Raw genomic sequence first — 20,636 nt, 5'->3', positions numbered from 1 at the left:
GGCAAGAGTACTGGAGTGGGTTGCCATTGCCTTCTCCATCTATTGATACTATGAATTTTCAAATCATTATAAGAGGGTAAGCATTTATTACTCTGAGTGAATCTTAACCTTTGCTAAATTATTGATAATGTTTTTACTGTTCTGATATGTGGCATGGTTGACATTTATGTGCTTTAGGAATTCAAACATGTCATTCGCTTATTAAATCAAATGGCTTTTCAAAAAGACGAAATACACTGTACAATATAAATATGCGATAAGATGTGACAATAGAAATACTAACAAAATTTCCATTCACAAATTTCCAATTTTTCTTTCTTAATCCACTTTAATAACAATACCTTAAGTATTGGTGAACCAGATATATTACAGTAAAATTTGATATACTACCTTGTAACATACCAATTCCAGTATCTTTTCACTTTAGTAATGGAAATTCTATGGAAACTTGTTTATTAGAATTAAGTTTTCTAATTCATATTGTTGAATCTCCAAAAAATATAGCATATTAAGGCTCCAACTACATAATAAGAGTGATTTTACTAGACTTATCAGACAGAGGAGATGGTTAGATAGGGATGAAGGGTCATGGAAATTAGGAGAGTCAGGCAGAACTGAAGGTGGGTTTGATCCCCAGCTCTAATGTGAATTAGAATACTTGGTGTGGATTTTGGGGGCTAATTACTTGATCTCTGTTTGTTTTATCTTTAATATGGGGACAATGATATTTCCTACCATGAACATTTATTGTGAGCATTAAAAGACTTAAGACATGAATATATAAAAAATGTAGAAAGTACCTGCCACCTATGATGAATGTCGTCTATGATAATGATGATTATATCCACATGGATAAAATCATCTCAGAAAATATATATAATATATAGTCAACTTATATATATATATGCTGCTAAGTCGCTTCAGTCGTGTCTGACTCTATGTGACCCCATAGACGGCAGCCCACCAGGCTCCCCCGTCCCTGGGATTCTCCAGGCAAGAACACTGGAGTGGGTTGCCATTTCCTTCTCCAATGTATGAAAGTGAAAAGTGAAAGGGAAGTCACTCAGTTGTGTCCGACTCTTTGTGACCTCATGGACTGCAGTCCACCAGGCTCCTCCATCCATGGGATTTTCCAGGCAAAAGTACTGGAGTGGGGTGCCATTGCCTTCATATATATATATATGATCAACTTAGAAAATAAAGTACCGCCTTCTATCTTACTGTAGCTGGCTTTTTCTCCTTTATCATGGTTTCTGACTCCATCCCTTTCTTAATCACCCAAATGTAAAAACTGGCAGGCATCTGGGGCTCTTTCTACACTGCACCTTCCACATCCAATAAGTCATTGTGTTTATGAACTCTATTTTCTAAATATCTCTTAAATAGGTCCCTTCTCTTCATCCTCTTTGTTCTGATTATAATTCAGATGGTCATTACTTGTTTTGATTTTCATAATTATCTTATATCTGGTTTGGTTGTCTTGATAGTTGGACCTTTTCTCCAGTAACCAGTGTCCAAGATAGCCTCTAATGATCATCGTCTCTTTTATGCATGCTCTTGTGTATTTGTTTCCTGACCAATAGAATATGGTGGAAGTGATAGTGTGTCATCTTTGAAAAGCTTTGCAGCTTTCTCCATGGTCCCTTTGTCTACAGCCATCATGCCAGGAGGACACTCACACAGCCCCATTGAGGCTTACCTAGAGAGAAACTGAGGCCCCCAAGTCAACAGCCAGAAAAAACTTGCCAGTCATGTGAGTCACCTTAAAAGTGTATTTCATAGACCCAGTCAAGCCTTCAGTTGAAATCAGCACCCACCAATATCCTGACTGCAACCACATGAGGACCCTAAGTCAGACCCACAGAGTCAGCTGCTCTTCAATTCTTGAAGCCTAGAACCTGTGAGAGATAATAAATCACTATTGGTTTGGTCAAGCTACTATGTTTTGGGGGTGGTTTATTATGTAGTATCTCTCTTGGGACCATTAATATAACAGAATAATCTTTTGAAAATACAAGTCATGTTGCTTCCATGTTAAAACCCTTCAATGAACCCTGTTTGAGCAGCAAATTAAAACAGAAACTCTTGGTCCTTATGAAGTTTTAAAGATCTCCTCATGCATGTTTCCCTCCCTCATCTCTATACATCTAATGTTCCACACATATATGCATAGGCATACACAAGTATAAGATACCATTTTTTCCTTGCATATGCTCTCCTTTATTTTTGGAATATCCACATGAGCTTGTCCTATCTGGAGAACTTCTCAGCACAAGAATCATCTTTACTCCACAGCATTTCTGGATTTCCTGAAGCAGGTATCCTATCCTCTAGGCTACCATTACATGCTGAATATATTCCCTAGTACAGTAATTATCATATTTAAAAAATATTTCATGTGTCTGTCTACCCATTATTTCCCCAATTAGACTGTGAAGTTCTTCAGGGCCATGCTAAACACTTAATAGGAATCAATACATAGTTGCTAAATAATAGTATTTTTGAACAGTTCCCAGTGAAAAGTTGTACTGAAGGGATTCCTATACACCCCCAATTTCCTCTTGAGACATGTTAACCTATATCTTTGAATTACTTCTTCAGGTTCAAGATTATATGCGTGTCTACATGAAAGAGAATGATTGTCTATGTGTGTTGGACTTGGTGAACTGAGACCTTGATGTTGGCCTTAGTTACCCCTGGGTTCTAATTTTCATTGGCCAAGATTATAAACAAATTAACAAATGTAGTACAGTTTCATTTGTTTCCTTTGTAATATTACTATGGTTTGGAAGTTCTCATTAGTTTACTACATTTGATTGTCCCTGTGGAACATAGTTGTTCTGATTTGGCAGGGTTTTTATGAAGCTTCACAGCCAATTTTTGGCAGTCAATTTATAAGCTTGAAAAAGGGAATGTGAGCCAGAATGTGGATCTCTTTCATTTGATTGTGTGTTACTGATTTAAAATATTTTGTTTTCTAATGTAGATGACAGAAAAGAGTATCACAGCAATAATGAACAATAAAACTTAATATGATAAAGAAAAATCAACTTGTGAAAAGAAATTTTTTGAAGATGGACGAGTACACTAATGTGAAGAAAAAAAAATTTAGGAAAAGTTGTTTCCAAATTCAATTCAGATGAACCAGTGAGATGCCAAAATGTATCTCTTAGATTAACTGAAAAATGGCCATTTGTTTCAGTGAAGACACTAAAGCATTCATAAATCACTCATTTAAAAATACCAAACTACTTAAAACTTTGACTCAGTAGACCATTTATTAACATATTGCTTCTTTTAAATATGGGAACTAAATTGTGTGAATCAAAGTGATTTTTCAAATAGGCAAATAATATTATACTGGTTTTTAGCATATGTGAGCAATACAAGTTTATCTAGCTAGAAAAAATCATTAGTAGACATTTCTTATGAGCTCTCAGAACCCTAATTAAAAACTAGTCAATAAATAATTGAAATATGAAAATATTATCTTCTTTAAATGTCATTTAAAATGCTTTATTTCAGATGTCTTGTTATGTGGGTTTATGTGCTTATTTTTATCTGCAAAATGCTGCCAGAGATCAATCCAATACTCAATGTTTCCAAAAAATATGGGTGAAAAGCCAGGATTAATGAAAGCTATTACCAAAAAGTTTGCATATATATATATATATATATATATATATATATATATATGGATAAGGTCATGTTTATAAGGCACAAATATAGAAAATCATAGAAAAATATATATGGAAATCATTAGATTGTGCTAAATTAATTATTTTTCAGGGTTTGGGGAAAGTGATATAGCAGTACTTCAGTTCAGTTCAGTTCAGTTGCTCAGTCATGTCTGACTCTTTGTGACACCATGAACCGCAACAAGCCAGCCCTCCCTGTCCATCACCAACTCCCAGAGCCCACCCAAATTCATGTCCATTGAATCTGTGATGCCATCCAACCATCTCATCCTCTGTCGTCCCCTTCTCCTCCTACCCTCAATCTTTCCCAGCATCAGGGTCTTTTCCAATGAGTCAGCTCTTCACATCAGGTGACCTAAGTATTGGAGTTTCAGCTTCAACATCAGTTCTTCCAATGAACACCCAGGACTGATCTCATTTAGGATGGACTGGTTGGATCTCCTTGCAGTCCAAGGGACTCTTAAGAGTCTTCTCCAACAACACAGTTCAAAAGCATCAATTCTTCGGCACTCAGTTTTCTTTAGAGTCCAACTCTCACATCCATACATGACCACTGGAAAAAACATAGCCTTGACCTGACAGACCTTTGTTGACAAAATAATGTCTCTGCTTTTTAATATGCTTTCTCGGTTGGTCATAACTTTCCTTCCAAAGAGTAAGTGTCTTTTAATTTCAGGGCTGCAATCACCATGATATCATAGTGATTTTGGAGCCCAGAAAAATAAACTCAGCCACTGTTTACACTGTTTCCCCATCTATTTGCCATGAAGTGATGGGACTGGAATGCCATGATCTTCATTTTCTGAATGTTGAGCTTTAAGCCAACTTTTTCACTCTCCTCTTTCACTTTCATCAAGAGGCTCTTTAGTTCTTCACATTCTGCCATAAGGATGGTGTAATCTGCATATCTGAGGTTATTGATATTTCTCCCGGCAATCTTGATTCCAGCTTGTGCTTCCTCCAGCCTAGTGTTTCTCATAATGTACTCTGCATATAAGGTAAATAAGCAGGGTGACAATATACAGCCTTGACGTACTCCTTTTCCTATTTGGAACCAGTCTGTTGTTCCATGTCCAGTTCTAACTGTTGCTTCCTGACCTGCATACAGGTTTCTCAAGAGGCAGGTCAGGTGGTCTGGTATTCCCATCTCTTTCAGAATTTTTTTTCCACAGTTTATTGTGATCCACACAGTCACTTAAGAGTATCCAAAAACAAAATTGTTTTCATAGCACTTTGTAATACATTTAGCAATTTAGTTCTCATATTACGTCAGACAGAACAATAAACATTAAGCAAATAAAGTACACTTATTAAACTGTATTCAGAGCACTTATCAAATAGAAAGTTGAAATAAAATCAGTAATAACTCTGCTTCATTAAATATTTTTTCTCTGCATGACTGCTAAGTCATTTCAGTTGTTTCTGACTTTTTGTGACCCCGTGGACTATAGCCCACCAGGCTCCTCTGTCCATGGGATTCTCCAGGCAAGAATGCTGGAGTGGGTTATCATGCCCTCCTCTAGGGGATCTTCCCAACCCAGGGACTGAACCTGTATCTCTTATGTCTCCTGCATTGGCAGGTGGGTTCTTTACCACTAGTTCCACCCGGGTAGCCTATAAACTTTAGTGTAAACTACTGAATACAAGTATGTTACACACTTATCCTATGGTTCTATTTGTACTATTGACATAGAAGTATTCAAAGCAACTTAGCTGTCAAGAAGTACAGAATTTTAGCTAGCTAAAACATGGTTAAAAAAAGATCAGTTGTAAAAATGTGAATTGGGTCCATTCGCTGATGACCTATTTACTTTCAGACTATTTGAAAAACATGGTAGAATATTGTGAGAGAAATGAATCTACTTTGTTCACTTATGTATTGCAAATGCCCTTATGGTTAGTACTTAATGAATATTTGATGAATTAATTTAACAAGTAGGTGAGCAGGCAATTACTTACATCTAACTTGGTTTCCTTATAGTCAGTGATTCAGGATTATATGGCAATGGTTTAAATGACTAAATATTGACCAAGAGGCACACTTTAAAAAGGGTAAATACATATGATGATGTTAAGTGAATAGATTTTTATCTAAATGTGTTTATACAACAAATAACAGTTCCATGCCTACACTGTGTCTGTCAAAGCCACTAGACTATAATTTCTAGAAAATAAGATCTACCCTTAGATTATGGGACATGATTGAGTGACTAATACTTTCACTTTTATATTTTTTTTTCAGATTATCCTAAAATCCCTAGAACCTTCCACAACCAGAGACTGGACAGGCTTTATTGGAAGGGCATGCCCAAAAATATAACTTACTTGGGGTCAGTTCCTCTTTATTAAATCCTAGTTATCTCTTCATTACAACATATTTGCTTATGAATCCTGAATTAACTGTTCTGGAAGTCTGGTTAGTATAGGCATTCTGAACTTTGTGAGGATATATATTACAGAAATGAATATGTGTTTGGACCAAGTTCTCTAGCTATCTAAGTTCAGACACTGTCAAGAGAAAATGCTGAGATCTAACTGCAAAATGAAATTAAAAGATGCATGCTCCTTGGTAGGAAAGCTATGACAAATCTAGACAGCATATTAAAAAGCAGAGGCATCACTTTGCCAAAAAGGTCCATATAGTCAAAGCTATGGTTTTTCCAGTAATCATATACGGATGTAAGAGTTAGACTATAAAGAAGGCTAAGCACTAAAGAACTGATGTCTTTGAACTGTGGTGCTGAAAAGACCCTTGAGAGTCCCTTGGACAGCAAGAAGATCAAACCAGTCAATCCTAAAAGAAATCAACCCTGAATATTCACTGGAAGGACTGATGCTGAAGCTGAAGCTCCAATACTTTGGCCACCTGATGTGAAAAGCCAACACACTGGAAAAGACCCTGATTCTGGGAAAAATTGAAGGCGGGAGGAGAAGGGGACGACAGAGAATGAGATGGTTGGATGGCATCACCGACTCAATGGACATGAGTTTGAGCAAACTCTGGGAGATAGTGGAGGACAGAGGAGCCTGGCATGCTACAGTCCATGGGGCCGCAAAGAGTCAGGATACAACTTAGCAACTGAACAACAAAACTGCAAAATCCTTCAAGTGCTTGTTTGGAAAGGCACCATGGGTTCACCCTGAGCCAAATAAAAATCAAAAGGCCTATCTTCTACCCCAATGTACAGCTAGAAGGAACAGAGTTGAGCTGGGGTTGTGGTAAGGTTGATACTGCATAGAATTTCTACAAAGCAGTGGGTACTGTCTGGGTTAATTTGCAGTGAACTGCTTCAACCTGGCCATCTCTTGTGACTGCACTTTAAAGGTGCTGAGAAAGATCCACCCAAAGTATATGAAAGGTAGGGACCAAAGAGTAACAATATAGCTTGGCTTGAGCCCTTACTATGCGTTTACCTGAAGCAGAGGCAAGTCCTATTTCAGTTCAGTTCAGTTGCTCAGTCGTGTCCGACTCTTTGCGACCCCATGAATCGCAGTACTCCAGGCCTCTCTGTCCATCAACAACTCCCGGAGTTCACTCAGACTCACGTCCATTGAGTCAGTGATGCCATCCAGCCATCTCATCCTCTGTCGTCCCCTTCTCCTCCTGCCCCCAATCCCTCCCAGCATCAGGGTCTTTTCCAATGAGTCAACTCTTCGCATGAGGTGGCCAAAGTACTGGAGTTTCAGCCTTAGCATCATTCCTTCCAAAGAAATTCCATGGATGATCTCCTTCAGAATGGACTGTTTGGATCTCCTTACAGTCCAAGAGACTCTCAAGAGTCTTCTCCAACACCACAGTTCAAAAGCATCAATTCTTCGGTGCTCAGCTTTCTTGACAGTCCAACTCTCACATCCATACATGACCACTGGAAAAACCATAGCCTTGACTAGATGGACCTTTGTTGGCAAAGTAAGGTCTCTGCTTTTGAATATGCTATCTAGGTTGGTCATAACTTTCCTTCCAAGGAGTAAGTGTCTTTTAATTTCATGGCTGCAGTCACCATCTGCAGTGATTTTGGAGCCCAAAAAAATAAAGTCTGACATGGTTTCCACTGTTTCCCCATCTATGTCCCATGAAGTGACAGGATCAGATGCCATGATTTTCGTTTTCTGAATGTTGAGTTTTAAGCCAACTTTTTCACTCTCCTCTTTCACCTTCATCAAGAGGCTTTTTAGTTACTCTTTACTTTCTGCTATAAGGATGGTGTCATCTGCATATCTGAGGTTCTTGATATTTCTCATGGCAATCTTGATTCCAGCTTGTGCTTCTTCCAGTCCAGCGTTTCTCATGATGTACTCTGCATATAAGTTAAATAAGCAGGGTGACAATATACAGCCTTGACAAACTCCTTTTCCTATTTGGAACCAGTCTGTTGTTCCATGTCCAGTTCTAACTGTTGCTTCCTGACCTGCATAGAGATTTCTCAAGAGGCAGGTCAGGTGGTCTGGTATTCCCATCTCTTTCAGAATTTTCCACAGTTTATTATTTACTAAGTATCAATTTCTCTTTCCCCTCAGGCTTTCAGGATCAAGACCAAAGAACTTACCTGGCAGGGTCTGGGGTATAAGAGAAACTGAAAGATGTTAGGCAGAGGGTACAGAGTTTCAGTTAAATGGGATAAATATTTTCTGGAGATTTTATGTATTGCCTGGTAACTATCAGTGGTGAATACTTCAAATTTTCTGAGAGAATAGATCTCAAATTAAATCTTCTGAATGCAAAGAAACACAAGAGAGTAACTATGTAGATGTGATGGATAACTTATTTAGGTTGATTGTGGTGATCCTTTCACATATACACCAAAAAACATCAGGATGAGATGGTTGGATGGCATCACCGACTCAATGGACATGAGTTTGAGCAAGCTCCAGGAGTTGGTGATGGACAGGGAAGCCTGGCATGCTGCAGTCCATGGGGTCACAAAATCAGACACAACTCAGTGACTGAACTGACACTTGAAATGTATGCAATTTCTTTATGTCAAATATATCTCAATAAAATGATTTTTAAAAAGGTGGTGGGGGGAGGGACTTACCCTGGCCACTCATCTGTTTTTACGGGAACCACTCTATGGAGAATAGGGTCAGATCAACTATTCTTGTTTATTTCTGTGGGAAGTGTTGAGTTACTTTCTGATAGCTGCTGCTGCTGCTGCTGCTAAGTCGCTTTAGTCATGTCCGACTCTGTGGGACCCCATAGACAGCAGCCCACCAGGCTCCCCCATCCCTGGGATTCTCCAGGCAAGAACACTAGACTGGGTTGCCATTTCCTTCTCCAATGCATGAAAGTGAAAAGTGAAAGTGAAGTCACTCAGTCGTGCCCGACTCTTAGCGACCCCATGGGCTGCAGCCTACCAGGCTCCTCCGTCCATGGGATTTTCCATGCAAGAGTACTGGAATGGGTTGCCATTGCCTTTCCCTACTTTCTGACAGCAATACTAGATAAAAGCAATCATTATTGTATTAAATAGATAATGGAGTCCCTGCAAATCTTACTGACTGGTTGATCCACTGACACCACCGTTAAATTTTAATACCCCGTTCAATGCAATGTTCTGAAAAAGAGACTGACATTTCACTGGTCCATGTTGATCAATCACACAGTTCTTACAACCTTCAGTCCCCAATCTTTTTGGCACCAGGGACTGATTTCATGGAAAACAATTTTTCCATGGACTGGTAGCGGGGCGATGTTTTCAGGATAATTTGAGTGCCTTACATTTATTGCACACATTATTTCTATTATTATTACATCAGCTCTACCGCAGATCAGCAAGCATTAGCTCCCAGAGTTTGGAGACCCCTGCATTACTAGCTTCAGGTAGATTCACATACAGGCACCACTCCCAAAGTGCTCCTTCCTTGTGGCTTTATTTGGCAACAATATTGGTGACACTTCACTCTCCCTGATATTCCATTACTCTACATGTTATTGCCAAAACCTCAATCTTCATTCTAGACTCCATTCCTCACAAGTCTATTCTGTCATCATCCTCATCAATATTTATTCTCTTTACTGGCTTTGCTCATTCCAGACTACGATTATCCAATGCACTGTTTACAGAGCAGACTTAGCTGAAAATGCAACATTCATTGAGAGCATTTCAGATTAATATAAATATTCAAAGAGTAGCCAGAAGACAGGTCAAGTGTCTTTTTTTTTTTTCCACAAAAAGCAATGAGTTTATATGCTTGTACATTTCAGACAGAGATATAAAAGAAAGGAAATGTTGGGATAACTGTTACATAAAATGTATTATGCAAATACATGTATACTTGCATGTATTGTTACATATTTTGAGAAGTTGTAAAATCTTTTGTATAACAAATTACACCAATGAAGTTTTGGAGATTATTTTGTATTTACAGATGGATATCTGCTTGCTCAGGTTTTTAAAAGTGAAAGCATTAAAAGATTTGTGAAAACAGGCTTTAAAAATCTTCTCAATTATCAAAAACTCTATCAAAATGTTGTTCCAGAGCCAAATTGTCAGGGAGTCATAAATATTTATTATGTTTCTTCTAACCTTCAGAGACAAGAACCTAGGGCTTTATCAACACACCCAAAGACTGTGAGATATCGTTATATTCAAAATATAAATGGGCTCACTCACTGAAGATAATATTTTTCAGCATTTGTTTTAGGAATGGAAAATCTCACTTGGCAATATTTAGGGAACACACATTTAACAGGGTAATATTCACAAGTAATAGTGCTGCAAGGAAAATTCCAACACAAACGTTCATATTGTTCTTTAAAACAAAGATTTTGATACAAGATCTTCCACCCTCCCCTCCCACTCCAGTGAAGTGCTGAGTCCAAGAGTATTTTGCTATCCTCATTCTTTGGAGTCTTTACTGTCCTTATTTTTGTTGACCAGTTTAGTTTAATTCACTTCAGGAGTTTGGTAGCTGATTTATCTCTTAAAAAAAAAGTATTTCCCTTATGAATAATTCAAACCTTTGCTGGTTATAAAAATGCATCTTTGGCTCTCTCCACAGCCAACTGCTTCTTTCAAGTAGCAGATTCCAATCCATGAGTTTGTATCACGGGTCTGACATCTGGAAGGGGGTAGGGAATCAAACCCAAGATTTGTTTTAAACAAACTTTCATTTTCTCTTCACAGGCTCCAGGATTTGCTTTTTGTTGTTGTTGTTCATCAGAAAATAAAGTAGTTAATGTTTTCTCCAGATTCTGTATTCTGGGCTTCTTTTTTTGTGTGCTAAAGTTGAAAGAGCAAGAAAACAGGAACAGAGTGTTGTAAATAAATGACTCAGGATTGAGAACATCTGCAAAATTTGAATAATAACAATATATGGGTATTTTTGGCCTATGTAAAGAAAGCAACTGCTAATTTTCACAATATTGGATTTTATCACCTTCTTGATCTGTATTTTGAAAATTAATTTTGCATAGATTAGATACATTTCTTCTTACTCTCAAGACACACTGTTTTTAGTAATTTTAAAGATATTATTCAGGGCTTCCCTGGTGGCTCAGTGGTAAAGAATCTGTCTGCCAATGCAGGAGATGTGGGTTTGATCCCTAATCCAGGAAGATCCCACATGCCACGGAGCAACTAATCCCAGGAGCCACAGCTACTAAGCTGGCATGCCCTAGAGCCCATGCTCCACAACAAGAGAAGCCACCTCAACGAGAAGCCTGCACACTGCAGCTAGAGAGTAGCTCCTGCTCGCTACAACTAGAGAAAGCTTGCATATAGCAACAAAGACCCAGTGCACTCAAATAAATCATATATATAAAAGATATTACTCAGATGAGTGTTAAAACTTAGGTAAAACTTTCAGTCATACAGTGGCCTCAAACATTTTTTTCCAACTAGAAAGAGCATACACATTTGACTTGAAAATGTTTTATGTGTCTATAGATTGTATCAGTTCAGTTAGTATAGTATTTGTTTATTTTTCATTTGATAAATAAATGAAGCAGTCATTCCTTTCCTTTAACAATATATATTTTAGTTACAGTCTCATAGGACTCTTTGAATATTGTCCTTCTCATCCAGTTTCAGTTTACTTTTTTAAAATAGATTAAAGTTTTCTACTTGCATATACAATGCATTTCACTGTTTTCTCTTCTTAATCCCTATTTGTCAAGCAGACCAGGAGTTATTGCCATGTGACTCAGGGTTCAAAGAATAGGACAGCATGCTATATAATGGTGAAGTGAAGTGAAGTGAAGTCGCTCAGTCGTGTCCGACTCTTTGCGACCCCATGAACTGTAGCCTACCAGGATCCTCCATCCACGGGATTTTCCAGGCAAGAGTACTGGAATGGGATGCCATTTCCTTCTCCAGGGGATCTTCCCGACCCAGGGATCGAAACTGGGTCTCTCGCATTGTAGGCAGACGCTTTACCATCTGACCCACGAGGGAAGTCACTACCATATAATGGTAGTCACTGGTAAACCTGCTAGAGGTCACTGTGTGTAGAAAGTCTTAATTATCTTAACTTTGCCTTCATCTGTTCCTCAAAAGGCCCTACAACTGTAGGATATGATTAGTAATGAGTTCTATGCTACACTAATGTTTTCTCTTGGAAATAATTTCTTCTATAACATACATCTTGTTGAATTCTACCTTTAAAATACAAGATACTTCCATCTGGGACACCACAAATAGAATTGTTAAGGCAAATGAGGCCAAAAGATAGTTGAATAGACAGTGTTTTCAGTCCTATTTGGGGTACTTTCAGTTCTGTTTCAGACTTTTAACTGTTGGGTGACTATTTTATCCCATTTTTTAACTGCTCGTAGAACAAAACAGATTTCCTTCCTCTGGACACAACCCGAATTCTTGTCTTTCAAGCCTTTCATGATGAAAACAAAGCTTTTGTTGCCATGTGCATGGAATGGAGCCAAGAAAACCATTAATGATACTAAGAGGTAATCATAATTTCCAGTCTTCTTTTGAGCCCCTTCAGATTAGTTCTCAATGGGAGTCTACAGTGAATGCCTGTTTATGGCTTACATCACACTAAAATGGTATACAGGGGCTTCCAAAGGTTGAATATGCATATATGTGTGTATCTGTGGTTCTTATGTCACATAGTACAAGATCAATTTTGTCTATGGAAAACAAAACAAAACAAAAAAAAGCCCCAAACAAAACAAATCAGCCAAAACCAACCAAACAAATTAAACCTTATTCACATTTTTGTTAGTGGGTTGTAGAAGCAGGCTAAAGAAGAAATCTGCATGGTGTTTTTTTCATACAATATATTGACAACTAAATCCCATTACTTGTGAAAATAAACCACATTTCAGGATACTCAGTCAGTCACTTGAGACAGCATTTGAAGTCAGAAAAATCCAACAATTACACAAATGTCATTTCTATCAAACAATGAAGGAAGTGTGACACTTCAATTACCTGCATGCTTGAGTCTTTTTAAAAAAGTACAAGTCTTTTTTCTTCTTATTTCAAATTAGTGATATGGTGTTTTGCCTTCTCTCATTATCTCTTCTTGTGACAGTATTTCCCTATTCACCCAGTGACCTTAGCAGTGAGGTCAATAGTAAACAAAGTGGGTCCTAGAGTTAGATTGATTGGGCTTGTGTTGAAGTAGATTTTGTGTGATGTTGGTCAAGGTTCATGACACATAAATATCATACCATAGCACTTACATGTAGAATCTTAATAAATGATACAAATAAAGTTATTTACAAAACAGAAATAGACCACAGACATAGAAAACACATTTATGGTTACCAAAGGGGAAAAGGGGGTGGGAGGAAGATAAATTAGGGGTTTGGAATTAACATATACAGACTACTATATGTAAAATAATCAACAAGGACTTACTGTACAGTACAGGGAACTCTACATGATATTTTGTAATAACCTAAAAGGGAAAAGAATTTGAAAAATTATATATATATATATATATATATATATTGTGTGTGTGTGTATGTTTGTATAACTGAGTCACTTTGCTGTATATATCTGAAACTAACAACACTGTAAATCAACTGTACTTCAATTAAAAAAACAAAGGTTCATCAACTCACAAAGCCTCAAACTTAGTTACTGTTGTATATAAAAAAGGAAAATCATAGTACTTACCTCATGTTATGTTTTGTTTTCCTCCTCCAAGAATTAACTGAGATAATGCATGTACAACACTTCAAATAGTGCTTGGCTTAGAGCAAGTGGGCAACAGCTGTCAGATATTATTATGGCCATCGCTTCATAACATTATTTCAGTGTTGCACTGATATGTCTGGAAGACTAGTTCTCCATGGGTACTTTTGTTACATGAACTCTTTGTTGCTGGAGGCAAAAAAAAAAAAAAGACTAAAATTATTTAACTGTCTCTACTAGTAGAAATTTTTACTGTGAGGTTTGGTAAATGACAGGAGAGCCTGCGTTATCTGTTTGTTCCCTCAGGACACTACGAATTAGAAAGAATTCTCAGTAACTTTTCTCATTTGATTTGGGCTCTTGGTTAAAGTACTAGTTCCTTTTGGACGACAACTTTAAGCACCCAGAACGGTCAAATTAGGAAACCATTTTTCTGTCAAGTTGCTGCCTTTTTTCTTAATTGCAGTGTTTATTTTACATCTAGAGAGACATTGCTAGGGGGAGGCTTTTAGTCCCTCTCCTGCCAATAATTAGATGACTGTAAACAAGATAATTAGTATTTGCTTTCTTTTCTACAGCATTATAAGCAAAATGAACATGAAAAATAGATTTTTCTACTTTTATATTCTTCACATGTTGTTACATTTGTGGGAAACTGGAGCAATTCCAAAGAAAACCTAACAGTGTGGTTTGAGGCAAAATAAGTCCTTGTCTCTGGATAATTTAAATTTTGAATCCATCATATGATAAATATATATTAACTCAATTCTATCTCTGCCAACCTGACTTGGCCAACCTCCTTCTTTTATGATTAAGTCAATTAGGCAGAAAAAGCATAACAGGATTTTTTTCAGATAAAATAATAATGAGCAATGTGATTTGTCTGAAAAGGGACCTGTGGGAGTGAGCAAAACTAGTAGAAAAAAACCATTTTGTAGTCTGCTTTGTTACATGACAAACATATTTCCAAGGATTGAGTTACTCTCTGGTTTTGATTTATAGAGACAAAATAACAAATTGTTGTATTTCTTGTCCTAAACTTGTACCTGAAAATGCAATTAATAGGCATTTTATTCATTATTCTCATTTCAGTTCAGTTCAGTCACTCAGTCATGTCCGACTCTTTGTGACCCCATGAATCGCAGCACGCCAGGCCTCCCTGTCCATCACCAACTCCCGGAGTTCACACAAACTCATGTTCACTGAGTCGGTGATGCCATCCAGCCATCTCATCCTCTGTCATCCCCTTCTCCTCCTGCCCTCAATCCCTCCCAGCATCAGAGTATTTTCCAATGAGTCAACTCTTCGCATGAGGTAGCCAAAGTACTGGAGTTTCAGCTTTAGCATCATTCCTTCCAAAGAAAACCTAGGGCTGATCTCCTTCAGAATGGACTGGTTGGATCTCCTTGCAGTCCAAGGGACTCTCAAGAGTCTTCTACAACACCAAGATCAAAAGCATCGATTCTTCAGTGCTCAGCTTTCTTCACAGTCCAACTTTCACATCCATACATGACCACAGGAAAAACCATAGCCTTGACTAGACGGACCTTTGTTGGCAAAGTAATGTCTCTGCTTTTGAATATGCTATCTAGGTTGATCATAACTTTCCTTCCAAGGAGTAAGTGTCTTTTAATCTCATGGCTGCAATCACCATCTGCAGTGATTTTGGAGCCCAAAAAAATAAAATCTGACACTGTTTCTACTGTTTCCCATCTATTTCCCATGAAGTGATGGGACCAGATGCCATGATCTTAGTTTTCTAAATGTTGAGCTTTAAGCCAACTTTTTCGCTCTCCTCTTTCACTTTCATCAAGAGGCTTTTAAGTTCCTCTTCACTTTCTGCCGTAAGGATGATGTCATCTGCATATCTAAGGTTATTGATATTTATCCCGGCAATCTTGATCACTCAAAACCTAAGTCAATATTTTAAAAAATGTACATTGAGGACTTACCATGTCACAAAAATAGGTACCAGGCTTCAAATATGCAAAGGAACAGATGTAGAGAACACCAAGTGGGGAAGGCGAGGGAGTTGGATGAAGTGGGAGATTGGGATTGACATATATACACTACTATGTATACAAGATGCTTCTCTGGTGGGTCAGTGCTAAATAATCATCCAGCCATGCAAGGGAGCAAGATACACGTGTTCGATCCCTGGGTTGGGAAGATCCCCTGGAGAATGGTATGGCAACCCACTCCAACATTCTTGCCTGGAAAAAATCCCATGGACAGAGGAACCTGGTGGGTTATACTCCATGGGGTCACAAGGAGTAGAACAAACAGAGACAGATGAGATCAGATCAGATCAGTCACTCAGGCGTGTCCGACTCTTTGCGACCCCATGAATCACAGCACACCAGGCCTACCTGTCCATCACCAACTCCCAGAGTTCATTCAGACTCATGTCCATTGAGTCAGTGATGCCATCCAGCCATCTCATCCTCTGTCGTCCCCTTCTCCTCTTGCCCCCAATCCCTCCCAGCATCAGAGTCTTTTCCAATGAGTCAACTCTTCACAGGAGGTGGCCAAAGTACTGGAGTTTCAGCTTTAGCATCATTCCTTCCAAAGAACACCTAGGGCTGATCTCCTTCAGAATGGACTGGTTGGATCTCCTTGCAGTCCAAGGGACTCTCAAGAGTCTTCTCCAACACCACAGTTCAAAAGCATCAATTCTTTTGTGCTCAGCCTTCTTCACAGTCCAACTCTCACATCCATACATGACCACAGGAAAAATCATAGCCTTGACTAGACGAAACTTTGTTGGCAAAGTAATGTCTCTGCTTTTGAATATGCTATCTAGGTTGGTCATAACTTTCCTTCCAAGGAGTAAGTGTCTTTTAATTTCATGGCTGCAGTCACAATCTGCAGTGATTTTGGAGCCCAGAAAAATAAAGTCTGACACTGTTTCGACTGTTTCTCCATCTATTTCCCATGAAGTGATGGGACCAGATGCCATGATCTTCGTTTTCTGAATGTTGAGCTTTAACCAACTTTTTCACTCTCCACTTTCACTTTCATCAAGAGGCTTTTCAGTTCCTCTTCACTTTATGCCATAAGGATTATGTCATCTGCATATCTGAGGTTATTGATATTTCTCCCAGCAATCTTGATTCCACCTTGTGCTTCTTCCAGTCCAGCGTTTCTCATGATGTACTCTGCATATGAGTTAAATGAGCAGGGTGACAATATACAGCCTTGATGTACTTCTTTTCCTATTTGGAACCAGTCTGTTGTTCCATGTCCAGTTCTAACTGTTGCTTCCTGACCTGCATACAAATTTCTCAAGAGGCAGATCAGGTGGTCTGCTATTCCCATCTCATGCAGAATTTTTCACAGTTTATTGTGATCCACACAGTTAAAGGCTTTGGCATAGTCAATAAAGCAGAAATAGATGTTTTTCTGGAACTCTCTTGCTTTTTCCATGATCCAGCGGGTGTTGGCAATTTGGTCTCTGGTTCCTCTGCCTTTTCTAAAACCAGCTAGAACATCAGGAAGTTCACGGTTCACGTATTGCCGAAGCCTGGCTTGGAGAATTTTGAGCATTACTTTACTAGCATGTGAGATGAGTGCAATTGTGCAGTGGTTTGAGCATTCTTTGGCATTGCCTTTCTTTGGGATTGGAATGAAAACTGACCTTTTCCAGTCCTGTGGCCACTGCTGAGTTTTCCAAATTTGCTGGCATATTGAGGGCAGCACTTTCACAGCATCATCTTTCAGGATTTGGAATAGCTCGACTGGAATTCCATCACCTCCACTAGCTTTGTTTGTAGTGATGCTTTCTATGGCCCACTTGACTTCACATTCCAGGATGTCTGGCTCTAGGTCAGTGATCACACCATCGTGATTATCTGGGTCATGAAGATCTTTTTTGTACAGTTTTTCTGTGTATTCTTGCCATCTCTTCCTAATATCTTCTGCTTCTTTTAGGTCCATACCATTTCTGTCCTTTATTGAGCCCATCTTTGCATGAAATGTTCCTTTGGTATCTCTGATTTTCTTGAAGAGATCCCTAGTCTTTCCCATTCTGTCCTTTTCCTCTATTTCTTTGCATTGATCACTAAGGAAGGCTTTCTTATCTCTTCTTGCTATTCTTTGGAACTCTGCATTAGATGTTTATATATTTCCTTTTCTCCCTTGCTTTTCACTTCTCTTCTTTTCACAGCTATTTGTAAGGCCTCCCCAGACAGCCATTTTGCTTTTTTGCATTTCTTTTCCATGGGGATGGTCTTGATCCCTGTCTCCTGTACAATATCACAAACCTCATTCCATAGCTCATCAGGCACTGTATCTATCAGATCTAGACCCTTAAATCTATTTCTCACTTCCACTGTGTAATCATAAGGGATTTGATTTAGGTCATACCTGAATGGTCTAGTGGTTTTCCCTACTTTCTTCAATTTAAGTCTGAATTTGGCAATAAGGAGTTTATGGTCTGAGCCACAGTCAGCTCCTGGTCTTGTTTTTGCTGACTGTATAGAGCTTCTCCATCTTTGGCTGCAAAGAATATAATCAGTCTGATTTCAGTGTTGACCATCTGGTGATTTCCAGGTATAGAGTCTTCTCTTGTGTTGTTGGAAGAGGGTGTTTGTTATGACCAGTGCATTTTCTTGGCAAAACTCTATTAGTCTTTGCCCTGCTTCATTCCATATTCCAAGGCAAAATTTGCCTGTTACTTCAGGTGTTTATTAAACTTCCTACTTTTGCATTCCAGTCCCCTAAAATGAAAAGGACATCTTTTTTGGGTGTTAGTTCTAAAAGGTCTTGTAGGTCTTCATAGAACCGTTCACCTTTAGCTTCTTCAGCATTACTGGTTGGGGTATAGACTTGGATTACTGTGATATTGAATGGTTTGCCTTGGAAATGAACAGAGATCATTCTGTTGTTTTTGAGATTGCATCCAAATACTACATTTTGGACTCTTTTGTTGACCATGATGGCTACTCAACATAGACAGGGTCATCACTTTGTTGACAAAGGTCCATATAGTCAAAGCTATGGTTTTACCAGGAGTCATGTACAGATGTGAAAGTTGGACCATAAAGAAGGCTGAGCATCAAAGAATTGATGTTTTTAAACTGTGGTGCTGGAGAAGACTCTTGAGAGTTCCTTGGAGTGCAGGGAGATCAAACCAGTCAATTCTAAATGAAATCAGTCCTGAATATTCATTGGAAGGACTGATGTTGAAGCTAAAACTCCAATACTGGCCAACTGATTTGAAAAGCCAACTCACTGGAAAAGACCCTGATGCTGGAAAAGACTGAGGGCAGGAAGAGAAAGGGATGAGATGGTTGGATGACATCATCAACTCAATGGACATGAATTTGAGCAAATTTCAGGAGATAGCAAAAGACAGGGAAACCTGACATGCTGTAGTGCATGGGGTCACAGAGTCAGACAGGACTGACTGAACTGAACTGAACTGACTGACTAAACTTCTCAATCCTGATGCATGTGCTATTTGCCAGGGTTGAATTTTGAATTATGCATTACTATATCTTTACTAAAAATGAATAAAAACCTGCTAAGTGGTTTAAGTATTACACTCAACAGAAATAATTTTTCAGTTTAATTTATTTAAGCATCCAGCAGAATATGGCCATTCAACATAGGAAAAAGATAGAGCTAATTGCTGTTTTAATATGTTCTCTTTTCTTTCATAGGTATTCTTGAAAGTGATTTTAGGCTTGTAGAGAAATAAAGAATGAAAGTATCTCAAAGGTTTTCTCCAGTCATTGCTGTACCCAAGAGTCTAAGAGGCTCAAGATTAGGAGGATTTACCACTGACATACTGAACAGCTCAGTGGCCCACAGATAACACATGTGGAGAGTCAGAATTTGCTTTAGAAAGCATGGCAAGCAAAGGAATTAAAGAAAGTATACACCTAAGAATTTCAATGTCGAGATACGAGATGTCATATAGACACCTCAGAGTAAGATAATAATTACCCAGCTGGCAATCGGGTTGCTGCTAGTGGATAGCTATGCCATGAAAATAGTCAGGAAGGTGCAGAAGGTTGAAACTTGCTGCAGCAAAACTAAACAGACTGAAAATCTCTAACTCTGTGTGACAATTCAGATTAGATGTGATTTCGTCTACTTGCCAAACAGACTGTTCAGAGGAAAGTTTTCTGGTACCTGGACCATGTATAAGTGAGCCAGGAGATGGATGAGAGAAGAAACTTCACATTCCTAATTTGCACATTATTTGTGCTTATTCATACTGTCCATACTGTTCATGGGGGTTCTCAAGGTAAGAATACTGAAGTGGTTTGCCATTCCCTTCTCCAGTGGACCACATTCTGTCAGACCTCTCCACCATGACCTGTCCATCTTCGGTGGCCCCACACAGCATGGCTTAGTTTCATTGAGTTAAACAAGGCTGTGGTCCATGTGATTAGATTGGCTAGTTGTCTGTGATTGTGGTTTCAGTCTGTCTGCCCTCTGATGCCCTCTCGCAGTGCCTACCGTCTTAATTGGGTTTCTCTTACCTTGGACGTTGGGTATCTCTTCACGGTTGCTCCAGCATATTGCAGCCACTGCTCCTTACCTTGGGCATGGGGTATCTCCTCATGGCTGCCACTCCTGACCTTGGATATGGTGTAGCTCCTCTCTTCCACTGCTCCTGACCTTGGATGTGGGGTAGCTCCTCTCAGCCGCTCCTGCGCTGTGCAGCTGCAGCTCCCAAAGAAAGGCAATGACAAAGAATGCTTAAACTACAGCACAATTGCACTCCTCTCACATGCTAGTAAAGTAATGCTCAAAATTCTCCAAGCCAGGCTTCAGCAATACGTGAACCGTGAACTTCCAGACGTTCAAGCTGGTTTTAGAAAAG

This window comes from Bos grunniens, chromosome X (genome assembly GCF_055505025.1).
Source record: "Bos grunniens cultivar Pamir isolate PY7600 chromosome X, Bosgru_T2T1.0, whole genome shotgun sequence".
NCBI lineage: Eukaryota > Metazoa > Chordata > Mammalia > Artiodactyla > Bovidae > Bos > Bos grunniens.
This window is presented reverse-complemented; position numbering follows the sequence as displayed.